The following is a 14,793-nucleotide window of genomic DNA, read 5'->3' on the forward strand; positions in this document are numbered from 1 at the left end:
ACACGTTACATAAAGTTCACAAATACAGTTCATCCATCAGAGTACGAATTAAAGTTTTTACAAACCACGTTCAGGTAAGATAGTAGCGGAAGCAAATGAAAAGTTTGAAACCAACACCTGCAACATTGTTTAAATATAGTGCCAGCTCACGATCACACTTCCACAAAAGCATAAGAGAGGGATTAATAAGAGATGCCTGCCCAGGGCTTTACTCCTCGTCCATGATGGGACAGAAGCAGTTCTTGCAATAGCCATGATAAACTGTACCATCTGCAACAATGGGAATAAAACCCTGAGTATGAGAAGGTACTCAGCTAGACTTATGCGTCATAAACCAAAAATAAAGTGACTCCAAGGATTATGCAAGACTTTATAAGAGGAGCTAGCTTGACAATATTTTGCATAAAAGTGACTAATTTAGTTGTACATTTATAATTCAGTCATCAAGTTAATTATAGCTATTCATCTCTAGATTAGTAACTAACCTATATCAAACATGTGGTATATCATTTAGTAGCATAACAATAGTAACCATAGCCGTATAATAATTCCATGTTCATCATAACCATCATTCCATAATACAGTTACTATAATGCTGGAGCTAGCCAAGTTTCTCACTGTCCAAGAGAGACGGTGATTCGAATCGATTTCAACCAACTGGGAATTTATTCCTAACACAAACCTAGGCAGACCAGATCAACGGTCACCTTAGGTCACCTTTGGTATAACTTAGGTCTACATTTTGTGGGTTCGTCCAGTGCCGCACAATCAGGGACAACTAGCTGCTAGGATGTTCAAGCCTAGCCTACCCTTGGGCTCACGTATGGCTCCTCACACATCCTTACTACCATCCAGACTGCGCACTTTTATAGAATGGGGCCCGACCTGAGTTGAGCTACTTGGCTTCGTGGCCAGAACAAGTTATCTGGCCAACTAAGTGAGAGGCATGCGTTCAATCTCAACAGAAGTTCAAACAACTAGTACGGTCCTTAATCTTCATAGATAGAATCACATGAGTCAACCTACACATAGACTCCACCTGGCCTCTAGTTACATTACCCCATAGTTCTTTTTCATGATAGCAAATATATCCAACCATGCTTCTGTATCTACCTATATATCGTAGATAATAGGAAATCACCCGACTTCTACCGATCTAAGCATGACTAAGCATATATTTGATCCTAGACCTACACAGGGTTAAAAGGTGTATATATCTAGACAAGGTAGTTCTATGCATCAACTATTTCTAATCAAATCTTATAACCTAATGCATCAAACATAAAGGACTCAAGTGAAGTTTTATAAAACATAGGAGACTTAGAATGCTCCGGGGCTTGACTTTGAGAAAAGAGGTTGACCGGTGATCCAGGTACTCAGGGAGGTCCTCAAGAGTTTGCTCCTCTTCTTCTGGAGCTATGGCCTAAGGTGTTTCCTGTTGTTTCTCCTCTTCTTCGTTGAACTCCAAAAGAGTTATCCCTTCGGACGATCCTATATGCATGAGCATAAAATAAGATATCATGAATGCGTATATAATGACATGTATAAGATGATATGATGTGATGAATGCATCCTCATAAGTGTTCTCAGCAGCATTGCATTATGGTGATAACAAGTTACATTTTCTTTTACTGAGTAGGCGCATATCTTTTCTCTAGTAACTTAAACAAATGCTTATGTAAATTATTTTCTGCACTACAAGATAACAGCCAATTGTTTTAATCATTACTAGAGTTCTACACATCAAAATAATATGGTTGTGGACTTTATGGAAAGCTTATGAAATTGCCTACAACTTTATTTTAATCATCTTAAGGTGATTCAGTAGTTATCTAGGTCAAATAATTCAATTATTCAGATCTATCTAGAGAGTAAGCATTTCTCACAGCAGACTTCTAACAGCTATAATTCTTAAACCATAAGACCGATGACTATGAAAATTTAACACAAGGTAGAAAGTAAGTTATCTACAACTTTGTTATTACCAAGTTTTACAAAAAAGACCATTGTCATCATGAAATTATCATCACAACAGAAACTATACATGCAGCTCTCTAGTTGAATTATAAAACAATAATTAACTAGTTGCATACAACTAATTACTTCTAAGCCTAACTAATAACATCAACAGATCATATGCATCACAAGCACCATAGAAAACATCATGGTTAAACATAACTAATTTATTTATATTCATTTATCAATTTCCTTATATAATAAGCATTTATACTCTGAGGTTATATTTCATTTGCAAAAGCAATTTTTAATTTCAAACCATTTAAAGGATAAATATTTTTATTGCTTAATAAATTCTGACAAAATTCCAGTAGCCTACAAATGACCCTAGTAAATTACTGTACAAATTTCATGCCATTCGAACAAGTATAGCTACCTCTACAAAAATAACAATTTACATATGCTTATTTTAGCAAAAATAGTTTAGCATAGTGAAAAGTGTCAAGCAATAGATTTAATATTTTTCTTACTTTCATCATAGCATAAGAATACTATGTAAAAATTTGTATGATCATATGTTATGTATTTTTACCCCAATTAATTTTACTAAAAACTAGCAATTAATTAGGATTAAATATGAAGACCATATTTCAATTATGCCTACTATTGGTTTAGTATTTTTTATAGGTAGAGCATGTCAACATAAGACCAGCAAAATTGGAATCACATTTTTATCACTTTCCTAGCTCAAGTTATGCATTTTATAAGATATAATCTACTTTAAAAGCACTTATCTTGCTCAATTTAATTCTCTCATAAAAATACCCTAAGCAGTAGATTTCATATTTTTATCAAATAGTACACTTCAAGATGAATCCAACAAAATTTGTTTCACCCTGTTTGGATACTCGAGCTCCACATATAATTTTTGCAAGTTTGCATTCAAATCTGTGAAAATAAATTAGGAAAAACATTTCAAAAACCAACTAACAGCTGGGACCCGTGGGTCAACAGGACCCACATGTCAATGACACACAGAGCAGGGGTGTGGCTTGATCGGCAAAAAGCTCATCGACGGTGAGGTCACTGGCGTCGTGATCCCCACTCTCTTGCGCACCTACTGGTACCCTAGGTTTGCTCGGAGGATCACAGGAGCTAGCTCGTCGGTGAGCATGGCGCCTCGGTGGCAGCGCGCGATGGTGCTTTGATCATCCCCGGTGATGGCATGGCCAGGCAAGCATGGCTATGGCATCTACAAACCCTAGCAAAGCTCTATGGCGTGGATTAGGTTAGGGTGGAGCGGCGGCGGAGCTTGGCTGCATGCATGGCGGCACGGTGGCACGAGCACAATGGCGACACGGTGGCGTTCCGCTCCAATGAGGTCGACATTGGCCTTAGGCTCTTGCCTCGAGCTAGACCTAGCTCTAACCTAAATCTAACATCTAGAAGCGCGTGAGGAAGAGAACTAGGCATGCACAACCACGGCGGTGGGCATGGCGATGACGCTCTTGGCTCACGGCGGTGTGGCCCGCGTTCTGGCACCGGCGACGTGGTAGCGACTCAACGAGCTATGGCTATAGCTTCTAGAACCTATGACGAAGATGAATTAAGAGAGAGAGAGAGATGGGACTATAAACAAGCTCAAAAGGAGTAACTTTAGTAGCACCATGTCTAGAGATGCGATGAGCCCACAAAGCCACAGACAAGACCTCATGCCACCTTCTAGGATTTTCTTCAATCTTCTTCTTAATCAACTTGATCAAAGTCTTATTGCTCAATTCTGCCTGGCCATTGGCTTGAGCATAATAAGGAGATGAATTGAGCAACTTAATCTTATATAATTTAACAAAATCCCTCACTTCTTTAGACACAATAGAAGTTCCTTGATCCATAGTTAATGTTTAGGGAATGTCGAATCTATGTATTATGTGCTCGGTAATAAACTCAACCACCTCTCTATGTGTCATATTCTTCAAAGGAACCGCCTTAGTCCATTTAGTGAAATAATCTGTAGCAACCAAGACAAAGCGATGTCCCTTTGATGATGGGGGATGTATTTGGCCAATGAAATCTAGTCCCCAACCTCTGAATGACCATGGTTTGATAATAGGATGCATCAACACAGCAGGGACCAGTTGAATATTACCAAACCATTGGAATCCTTCATAGCCTTTGTAGTAACGAAAGCAATTGGTAATCATAGTGGGCCAATAGAAACTGGCCCTCCTGTAGAGCCACTTCATCTTGGGAGCCGATTGATGCGTACCACAAACACCTTCATGCACTTCTCCCGTGGCCACTCTAGCCTGATCATCATCCAAGCATTTAAGCAACAAATCTTCGATAGTTCTCCGATATAATTCATCCTTATGCAAAATAAATTTGAAAGCACTCTGCCGAATATTTTTATCAACCTTAACATTGGGATCGCATAAATATGCAACAATGGGAGCCCTCCAATCACTTGAATCGACTTTAGCATCAACAGGGAGCATTTTAAGCCGACTCGAGGAAAAACTTGCAGGCAAACCGGCCTAGCTAGTTCATCAGCCAAGGAACACAATACAACTGGCCTAGCCAGTTTGGCAGCCTCTAGAGCAGCGATGTGATGCATCGGCTCCATTTTGATGTGAAAATTCCACCCACCGATGTCATAACCTAATGCTTGTTGAGCCAACATGTTAGCTTTATGATTCTCATGCCTCGGAATATGCCAAATTTGAAATTCACCAAATTGCTTCGTAATGTCAACGCAAATATTTAGTGACCCTTCTAAGCATTGATACACACCCATGACTTGCTACACGATTAGTAAAGAATCACCAAGAGCTAAAACATGCTGCACATCCTTAGATTGTAATATTTCCAAACCGAATAAGAGAGCCTCATATTCGGCTTGATCGTTAGTACAAATATGTTCCAATCGGCAAGACATCTCAACAATAGCACCATTGGGAGAAACAACAATGATGCCAACACCTTGGCCATCTTTACAAACCGATCCATCAAAATAAACCTTCCATGGAGTGCAAGTTATATAATTGACCTCATCATCTAAGTCAATATTATGCTCAACAATAAAATCAACAAGAACTTGACCTTTCAAAGTTTTCAATGGTTCAAAGGTCAAATCATATTCTGTAAGTGCATATGCCCATTCACCGATCCTTCCACTAAGGATTGGCCAATGCAACATGTGTTTGATAAAATCGGCCTGGCAAGCAACTACACATGTACTAGAAAGCAAGTAATGTCTCAATTTATAACATCCATAGTATAATGATAAGCACAATTTCTCAATATGGGCATACCTTGTCTCGGGATCAACAAGACGGTGACCAATATATGAAATAACATATTTCTTACCGCTATCCTCTTGAGTCAACACCGCACCGATGATTTTCTCTTTAGCAGCAATATATAATTTAAAAGGGTCTCCTCTCCATGGAGCACGAAGAACCAGTGGTGTTGAAAGATACTCCTTAATCTTGTCAAATGCCTCTTATTGCTTTGCCCCTAAATAAATTCAGATTCATCTTTCAACTTTAATATGGGGGTAAAAGGAATAATCTTCCCGGACAAGTTAGCAATAAATCTCCTCAAGTAGTTCACCTTTCCCAAGAACTTTTGTAAGTCCTTGCATTTAGGTGCCTGAACATTCTTGATCTTCTCTATTCTTTTAGGATCAATCTCTATGCCTTTATCATGAATAATGAAGCCTAAGAATTTACCAGTCGATACACCAAACACACACTTGAGTGGATTCATTTTCAAGCCATACCGGCACATCCTCATAAAAGCAAGATGCAAATCAGCCAAATGAGGATCATGAGTAGCCAATTTGATCACAATATCATCAATATAGACCTCCATAATAACACCAAGCAAATCATGGAAGATCAAATTCATAGTTCTTTGATAAGTCGCACCAACATTTTTTAATCCAAAAGTCATGACAACCCACTCCAAAAGACCAACAAAGCCGGGACATATAAAGGCCATTTTGAAGCATCCTCTTCGGCCATAAAGATTTTATTGTAACCAGCATTACCATCAAGAAATCTAAGAATTTTATGTCCTAAAGCATCATTAATAAGCATATCGGCTATAGGCATAGCATACTCATTTTTTGGAGTGGCTCTATTAAGATCTCTAAAATTAATGCAAACCCGAATTTTTCCAGAATCTTTCTTCTCAACGGGCACAATGTTAGAAACCCACTTCGCATACCTACATGGATGAATAAAACCCACTTCCAACAACCGATTAATCTCCTCTTTAATTCAGTCATATATAGTAGAATTAAAGCGACGTGGGTGTTGCTTGTGAGGCCTGAACCCAGACTTAATGGGCAGCCGATGCTCAATGAGCTCGCAGCTTAACCCAGGCATCTCAGTGTAATTCCATGCAAAACAATCTACATATTCTTTGAGAAGCTCGATTAACTTAACTTTATAATCGGCTTTCAAGTTTTGATTTATAAATGTTCTCTAATATCAACTTGTTCCAATGGATCAGCCGACCTGAAACCTTCTCCTAATTTATCAAGCTCATCGAAATCATCAATAGCTTCACAAGTATTGGTCTTAATGCTCGATATTGCTCAACACGATGTTTTAACCACTCTAAATTAGCATCCATTGATAAATTACACGATGATATTGAGCCGATTGTCAACCAGCTTCAAAGAAATAGGTAAAAAGCCTTCCCTAGTGACACTAAGAAACTAAAAATCAGAAAGATCATGTCCGAAAAGACAAGCAATACCATCATGCCCCCCGAGCGAAGGAGCATCGGCCATAGCTACATAGTCTGATGAATCTACATGGACAACCTCAACATCGTCTCCCACCAATTGAATGAGAAACTGGTGCAAGCTAGAAGGAACACACCGATTTGCATGAATCGAATCACGCCCAAGAATCAAATTATAGCTACCTTGCACCTCGGCAACGAAGAAGGCGGTGGCCAAAGTCTTGCTCCCAATGGTGACCTCCATCGAAGCAACTCCATTGGCCAGAATAGGATCACGTCCACCAACTCCGTTAATTGTCATGTTGGTTTTGATTAGCTTCTCATCCGTGCCTCCAAGTTTCTTGTAAAGCGAATATGGCATCAAATTTACAATCGCTCTGCTATCCACTAACATATTGTGAATCGGAGTCCCATTGACATGACCCTTCACATGTAGTGGTTTGAGATGATTAACGGAGTCCTCTGGTTTCTAGAAAACAACACTTTGAATAGCAAAATTGAATTGGGTGGTCGTCGAGTCATCTCCCACAACATAATAGTCGGACAACAAATACACCACATTCACTTCTGCCCTCTCTGGAGAAGCTTCATAATCCACCAACTCCTCATCGGGAACCTTAGAGTCATCCACAACCTATATACCAACCATAGAAATAATGGTGGAGGCAAAATTATCCGAAGACACTTCGGAGGCACATGGGGCAGTGGGAATCGGCTCAGCATCTAAATCTCTAGAAGACTCCTAAACATCCATAGGAGCAATAGCATCATCAATCGAGGCTGATTCAATTGGAGATGAATCGATGATGTTGGGAAGTAGAGAAACTAGCCTAGCCGCTTCAGAAACCGGCCTAGCAGGTTCTTCAGTAATGGTGGCCTAAGGAACCGGCCTGGCCGGTTCAAAAACCATCCTAGTCGGTTTGGAAGACTGTGTAAATGATGAATCAGCCTGGCCAGTTTTAGAACCAGCCTAGCCAGTTTCACTGCTGCAACCGGCAACTTCTCCACCTTTTTTGCTTGATTGTGGAGGAATTGGATGCATCAATTTGAAAATTTCTTCCATGATCTTCTCCAACTCCTCCTTCTTTTACTTGTTGTGCCGAGCACACTACAATTTACGCCTCTTTGTCTTGGACAACCCCGAAGGACACCACTTTGGTTGAAAATATTTAGGATCATGCTCGACACGTTTCTCTTTCTCAATTTTAGCAACAACACTTGGAGATTCTTCTTCAGTTGCTGCTGGAGCTGGACCCTCAATCACAATCGGGCCAACATGATTAGTGATGGGCACCTCCATAGAGCCAATTATGATGAATGGGAGAGGATTGGACTTCGGTGAAGGAGCAATAGGAATTTCAACCTTCTTAAGCACATAAACTTGCTGCATCGGTGCCTTTCCTGATTCTTGTGGAGTCAAAGTTCTTGATGTGATGACTTGGCCTTGATTTGTACCACTGGAGCTCGATTGGCCATTGCCCAATTGGCTAAAGATGGATTGTCATGAATCATAACTAGCAGGCTCTCCCCACCTTTGTTGATGATGCATAGGTGCTGCCGGAGGATATGGCACCCAAACTCCATAAGGGCCCCATTGTGGTGTGATGGGAGGCAAAACTAGGGGACCCCAAGAAGACACATGAGGAGCAACTCTCTGCTGCACTAGAACCGTTACCTGAGCTACCACCATTTGCTTGGATCGATCATCTTGCTTGGGAAGTGAGGGCTCTCTTTTTTTAAATCGCCAATTCATAGAATTGGCCTTTTCTTTCTTATACTTGGCCATGAGTCTATCAAATGTGCATTGGCACTTCACGAACTTCCCCTTGTTCTTATCTTCATTAGACTTCCATGTGACAAATTCGAGCCTTTTTGGAACAAAAGTGTGTAATTTGCGAACTTCTAGGCCGCTGGAACCTGACGAACCGGCCTGGCTGGTTTGGCTATTGTGTGAAACTGGCCTAGAAGGCCTTTGCTGAGCCGCCACTGCTTCATCATGCTGGTGCTTGTATAAATATTTGGTTGCGCATGCTGAGTTGATTTTTGCCATCCTCATTCTTCTCAAGAACCACTTGCGCCACAACCTTCTCAACTTTTGGCACTTCCCGAGGCTCGCCGATTATCACATTTTTTCCTTGGGTTGCATCGACTTGCTCTGGGCGAATCAAAACCGCGGGTTTCCCTACTTTAACCATATGCATTGGAAAAGAGGACTTATCAACTTGCATCATAGTAAAACTCAATCGTCCCTCATTAAGGGACGATTAGACCTACCGTTGATGGTCACTAACATCAATTATAAACCATCAACATAACCTGCATATATGTTTAAGTCCATCACCAAATAGAGGTATAGGGGTTTAAACTAATAAATTCCATTAGTTTGTTGAATCTGTGTTTTCAGCAGGGTTTATCGAGAAAACCGTCAAGGGGGACCTATTCGTCAAAGGAAATTATGGAATTCCGCCACCTAAACAGTGTGGGAAGATTCTAGAAGACTTCAGTGAGGCTCTCCAATGAAGCAGACCCTGAGGGGCTGCCATGTTGGGCCGACTAGCCCCACCTATAGGCCGGCCGGCCTATGGGTCCCACCGGTCAGCCTTCGCTTTGAATGTCGGTTCCCCACCGCCTCGTAGATTGCATCTACGCTGTTCTTTCAAGTCAGCTTGATCCAAGGGTCTAGAATTGATGCTCTGACCGATATATACCAATCCCTACCCTCCTCCGTCAGTAGATCCCTAAAACCCTAATTCATATCATGAGGATCAGAGCTAGACATCAAGAGAAGATTAGTCCTCCATAGGATTTAGTCTTATGATTAGAAATAGTGAGATAGAAAGTGAGAGAAGAGTTTAGAGGAGGTGTCGGCCTATCGGTGCTCTCTCTACGTCTTGTACCTTGGCAAATTCAAGTTCTATCTGAGCCTACTTCTGATATTTCTCTGGTAATCAACTTCTGATTCAATTAAGCATCTTATTTGTATTGTTCATCGGGTTTATGACTCTTTTGAGTGCTGTATTCTCTACATAGGGGGAGTAAAGTATTAATCATAAGTATAAGCGTGGTGCTTAGACTTAGGTTGATTGTGGATGCACCCTACATTCTGAAAAGTGGTAGATCACGTGAGTGACATAAGTTCTATATAGCATGTACTATATAGCTTCGTTGATCCTTTGTAGTCCACCTCCTGTCTGTAGGTGCACATAGGACGCGGTTGCGAAGGAAAGCATCCTCTACTGGTGTCTTTCCCTAGTAATGTCCCTAGTTGGATAGTAGAAGACATAAGCTTACCCAAGTTAGAACTAGAGAACCCTAGTAATCCTCCCTACGCTCCTATTTATCCTAACCTTGTTGCTACCCCTAGTTAAGTTAGACCGTAGTTAGTCTCACATGTTTCCCTATGGATACGATACTTGACATACATCTGGGTGAAAGCTATAGTGGTATCCGTGTGCTTGTAGATTTATCTATGTGCGTTAAATATATCAACAAGCTTTCTGGCGCCGTTGCTAGGGAAACGGTTGTTGAATTAACTTCGAGCCTAACTTAACATTTTATCTTTTATTTTTTCTTTTCTTTTACTTTTTATTTTATCATGGATTCCACTCCTATCTATCAATATGCTAAACCCACAAGTGCACGCCTAGAGCCACCAAAATCTTTAGAGCCTATCATAACACCTGGCTATGAGTTATGCTCATGTTTTATAAAATTGATTCAGGAACAATCCTTCTCGGGAGAAGGCGATGAAAACCTATACTCACACCTATTGGAGTTTGAACAGACATGTGCATGCTTGCGTATCGCTAGCATGTCTAACAAAACCTTAAGATGGAAGTTGTTTCCATTCTCTTTGATAGGAAGAGCTAAACATTGGTACAGTCAAACCGTAGGAAGTATGCAAGGAGATTGGGAAATGCTATGCTCTAAATTTTGTTTACGTTTCTTTTCCATCTCTAAAGTGGTTAGCCTTCAAAAAAAGGTTCTGAATTTTAGACAACTAGAAGAAGAATCCCTTGGTACATCATGGGATTGTTTTAATGAACTCATCATCACTGGCCCGGACCTTGCCATTCAAGACCCTGTACTTCTTCAACATTTTGACATGGGTCTTAGTGTAACACCCTAGTGTTAAGCATGCATTTTGCACTTGCATTTCATGAGCACAAGCATCATCCAAGCATTCATGAGCATGAGCATGTGAAGTTTCATTTCATTCACCTTCTCTTTATCACATGTGATGTTGCTTATATACTTACATATGCTTGTGATCAAGTGTGACCAATGTGAGAAATGGTTGTAAGGTCACAAAAACACCTTAGACATATCTAGGATGGTAAATGGAATAATGTTTGTATTCATGACATGGGCCAATTTTGCTTCTAAGTCCTAGTTTACTCATAATGTCATTTTTCATGATCCTACTTTGACCAAAGTTGAACTATAGCATAGATTGTTTGCATGGCAGCGCACCCTTAATAAAAGTTGTAGCTTATCTTATGTGGAACAAACTTTGTTTAAGGGTCATGAGCTAATTTAGTGCCTAACATGGTCAAATAGGGCCCACAAGAATCAATCAAATGTTGTTTTAGGGACTTGTGAAATTTTCTCTGACTTACAGTTTCAAAGTATACCACTTTTGAGCACTGTAGTTTGAAAACCATTGGGAATTTGACTAAACTTTCTAAAATAAAGTTGTAGATCTCCTATAGCTCTACAAATCTCAGTAAGGGAGTTTTTTCTAATTCTACATGGATTAGGAGTAACAATGGCACGAAGATGGCTTATCAGTCAGCCTGATGGCTGGTTTGAACCGGCAAGCCGCGCGTGTCGTGGCTGATCGGCGTCAGCGCGTGTGCCATGTGGCAGCTGTACACCATCGCCGGCCTAGTGTCACCGTGCTAAAGAGGAGAAGAGGTTGGGCGCTCGCTCTCCACTCTCACTTGCGCTCTCTCGCTCTCGCTCTGCTCTCTCTCTCGTAGTCGCCATGCTAGTGCGGGCATCGCACCCGCACGCCGCCGTCGAGCCTCTGTCGATAGCACTCACCGTCCTCACTGCACCTCTATCTGATCCATCACGCTCACAGCTCTGCCATCATCTCCTCTACCTCCCTGACTCGCCACTACCACTGTTCGAGCCAAGGTAAAGCGACATTTCACGTCGCCATCGCCGCCACGGCCACGGAGCACTACCGAGCTCCGAGCTCATCGTGGCCAGCCTTATCCACTGCTCCTCCTACCTCTTTCTCCCCTAGTCCATCGTTGTCTTAAGTCATAGTAGCTCACATTGTCGTCTAAGTCATAGTAGGAACACGCGCCCGCCAGGGCTGCGAGCTCAAGCTCATCATGGCCAGCACCGACTAGGTCCTATCATCCCCCTCTAGCGCGTGTTTCCACATCTCCATTAACCCTAGCACCATCACTGAAGATGGAGATCCATCATAGACTTCCATCTCATCGGAATGGTGACCTCACCGTTGTCACGCTCACACCGCTGTGCCACCATGCACGCGGTCGTGCTCCTCCAGCGCCGCTACTAACCCTAACCTTCACCCTTTAGCCTCGCTAGGTCACTGTGAAGCTATAGCGAAGCTCGCCTGAGTCTCTCGTGGCCAGAGATGGTCGGTGCACCGCCGTGCATTGCCACCAAGCCACCATGGCCGCTGGCAAGCCTCTGAGTCAACCGAGGGTACCCCTCGATGCGGCTTAACGAGACAAGTGTATTGGTGGTGATGCCATCGCCAGAGACCTCACCGTCGGTGAGTTCTCGATGGTCAAAGCTGGCGCTCTGCTCTGCCTCGCTGACGTGTGGGTCCCTTTGACCCACGAGGCCCAGCTATCAGTCAGAGTTTTAAATGTTTTCTTTATTTGTTTTCACAGATTTAAATGCAAACTTCAAAAATCCATATCTTATGCTAGGAGTGTCCAAATGCGGTGATCCAAATTTTGCTAGATTCATCATGAAGTGTACTATTTGATAAAAATATGAAACCTACTATTTGGGGTATTTTTCTAGGGGAATTAAATTAAGCTAGTAAAGTGCTTTCAAATTCATTTCTATCTTGTAAAATACATAACTTGAGCTAGGGAAGTGCTAAAATTGTGATTGCAATTTTGTGGGTCTTGAGTTGGTATGCTCTAGCTAGGAAAAAATGCTAAACCAACAGTGGGCATACTTGGAATATGGTCTTTCTATTTCACCTTAATTAAATGCTAGTTTCTGGTGAAATTAATTAGGGTAAAAATACAAAACTTATGATCATGCAAATTTCTACATAGTGTTCTTATGCTAGGATGAAAGTAAGGAAAATATGAAATCTGTTGTTTGACACTTTTGACTAGGCTAAACTATTTTTGCTAAAATAAGCCTATGGAACTTGTCATTTTTGTAGAGTTTGCTATACTTATCCAAAAGGCATGAAATTTGTACAGTAGACTATTGCGGTCATGTGTAACCTACTGTAGTTTTCTCCGAATTTATTGATCATTGGAAATAATTATCCTCTAAATCACCCTATTATATAAGGAAATTAATAAATTCACATAAGTAAATTATTTGGGCTTAACCATGATGTTTTCTATGGTTCTTGTGATGCATATGATCTGTTGATATTAGTAGTTGTGCTTGGAATTAATTGGTTATGGGCAGCTAGTTAATTATTGCTTTATAATTCAACTAGATGGCTGCATGAGTAGTTTCTATTATGATGACAAATTCATGATGATAATGATCTTTTCTGTGAAACTTGTCAATAACAAAGTTGTAGATAGCTTACTCATCTACCTTGTCCAAAACTATCATGGTCATAGGCCTAATGGTTTGAAAATTATAGCTTTTAAAAGTCTGCTGTCAGATTTGCTTGTCCTCTGAACAGATCTAAAAGATTGAATTGTTTGACCTAGATAACTACTGAGTTATCTTAAGATGATTATAAGAAAGTTGTACACAATTTTATAGGCTTTCTAGAAAGTCTAAGATCATATTATTTTGGATGTGTAAAACTCTAGTTATGCTCAAAACAAGTGGTTGTTGTTTTGCAATCTAGAAATTGCTTAAATTAAAATTTGTTTAATTACTAGAGAGGAGATATGCACCTACTCAGTAAAAGAAAATTTATCTTGTTATCACTTTAATACATTACTGTTAAGGATACTTATGAGTATGCATTTTGTCATATCATATCATCCATGTCATTATCTATGCTTCCATGATATCTTATTTCATGCTCATACATATAGGATCGCCCAAAGGAGTAACCCTACTGGAATTCAAAGAAGAGGTAGAGGAGAATTAGGAGAGACCATAACCAGTAGCTCCCAAAGGTGAGGAGCTAGCCACTGAGGAACTTTTGGAGTGCCCTGACCATCGACCCACTTCTTTCCTAAAAGGCAAGCCCTGGAGCATTTTAAGCCTCCTATGTTTTACAAAATATCACTTGAGTCCTTTATGTTTGATGCATTAGGTTGTCAGAATTGATTTGGAAACACTTGATGCATAGAACTCCTTGTCCAGATAAATATACCTTTAACCTTGTATAGGTCTAGGATCAAATATATGCTTAGCAATGCTTAGACCGGTAGAAGTCAGGTGATTTCCTGTCACATGCGAGATATAGGTGGATACCGAAGCACGGTTGGCTATATTTGCTATCGTGGAACAAAACCATGGGGTAATGTAACTAGAGGCCAGGTGAAGTCTATGTGTAGGTTGACTCATGTGATTCCGTCTATGATGATTAAGGACCGCATCGTTGGAGGCCCTCTTGTCATTTTGAATGCATGCCTCTCACTTAGCTGGCCGGATAACTCATTTTGACCATGAAGCTGAGTAGCTCAACTTAGGTTGGTCCTCATTCTGTTAGAGTGTGCACAGTGGAGGTAGTAAGGATGTGTGGGGAGCCGGTGTGAGGCCAAGCGCAGGTTAGAGTCCTGATCGACCTGGCATCCGGTAGTGACCTTGATTGTGCGGCGCTGATCGAACCCGCAAATTGGACCTGAATTGTACCAAAGGTAACCTAAGGTGACCATTGATCTGGTCCACCTAGGTTTGTGTTAGGAATACTGCCCATCTAGTTACAAACGA

General features: G+C 41.0%; 1 long non-coding RNA gene across 1 annotated transcript in view; it reads right to left on the minus strand.

Moving 5' to 3' along the window:
* Positions 1-14,793, minus strand: part of LOC136518915 (uncharacterized) — a 20,269-nt gene continuing 5,476 nt past the window's right edge. The window contains exons 2-3 of the long non-coding RNA XR_010774653.1: positions 1,343-1,491; positions 1-270 (exon numbers count right to left, since the gene is read on the minus strand). This is a non-coding gene — a long non-coding RNA (uncharacterized lncRNA). The remainder of the gene's footprint in view (positions 271-1,342; positions 1,492-14,793) is intronic.

This window comes from Miscanthus floridulus, chromosome 17, assembly GCF_019320115.1.
Source record: "Miscanthus floridulus cultivar M001 chromosome 17, ASM1932011v1, whole genome shotgun sequence".
Classification (NCBI taxonomy): domain Eukaryota; kingdom Viridiplantae; phylum Streptophyta; class Magnoliopsida; order Poales; family Poaceae; genus Miscanthus; species Miscanthus floridulus.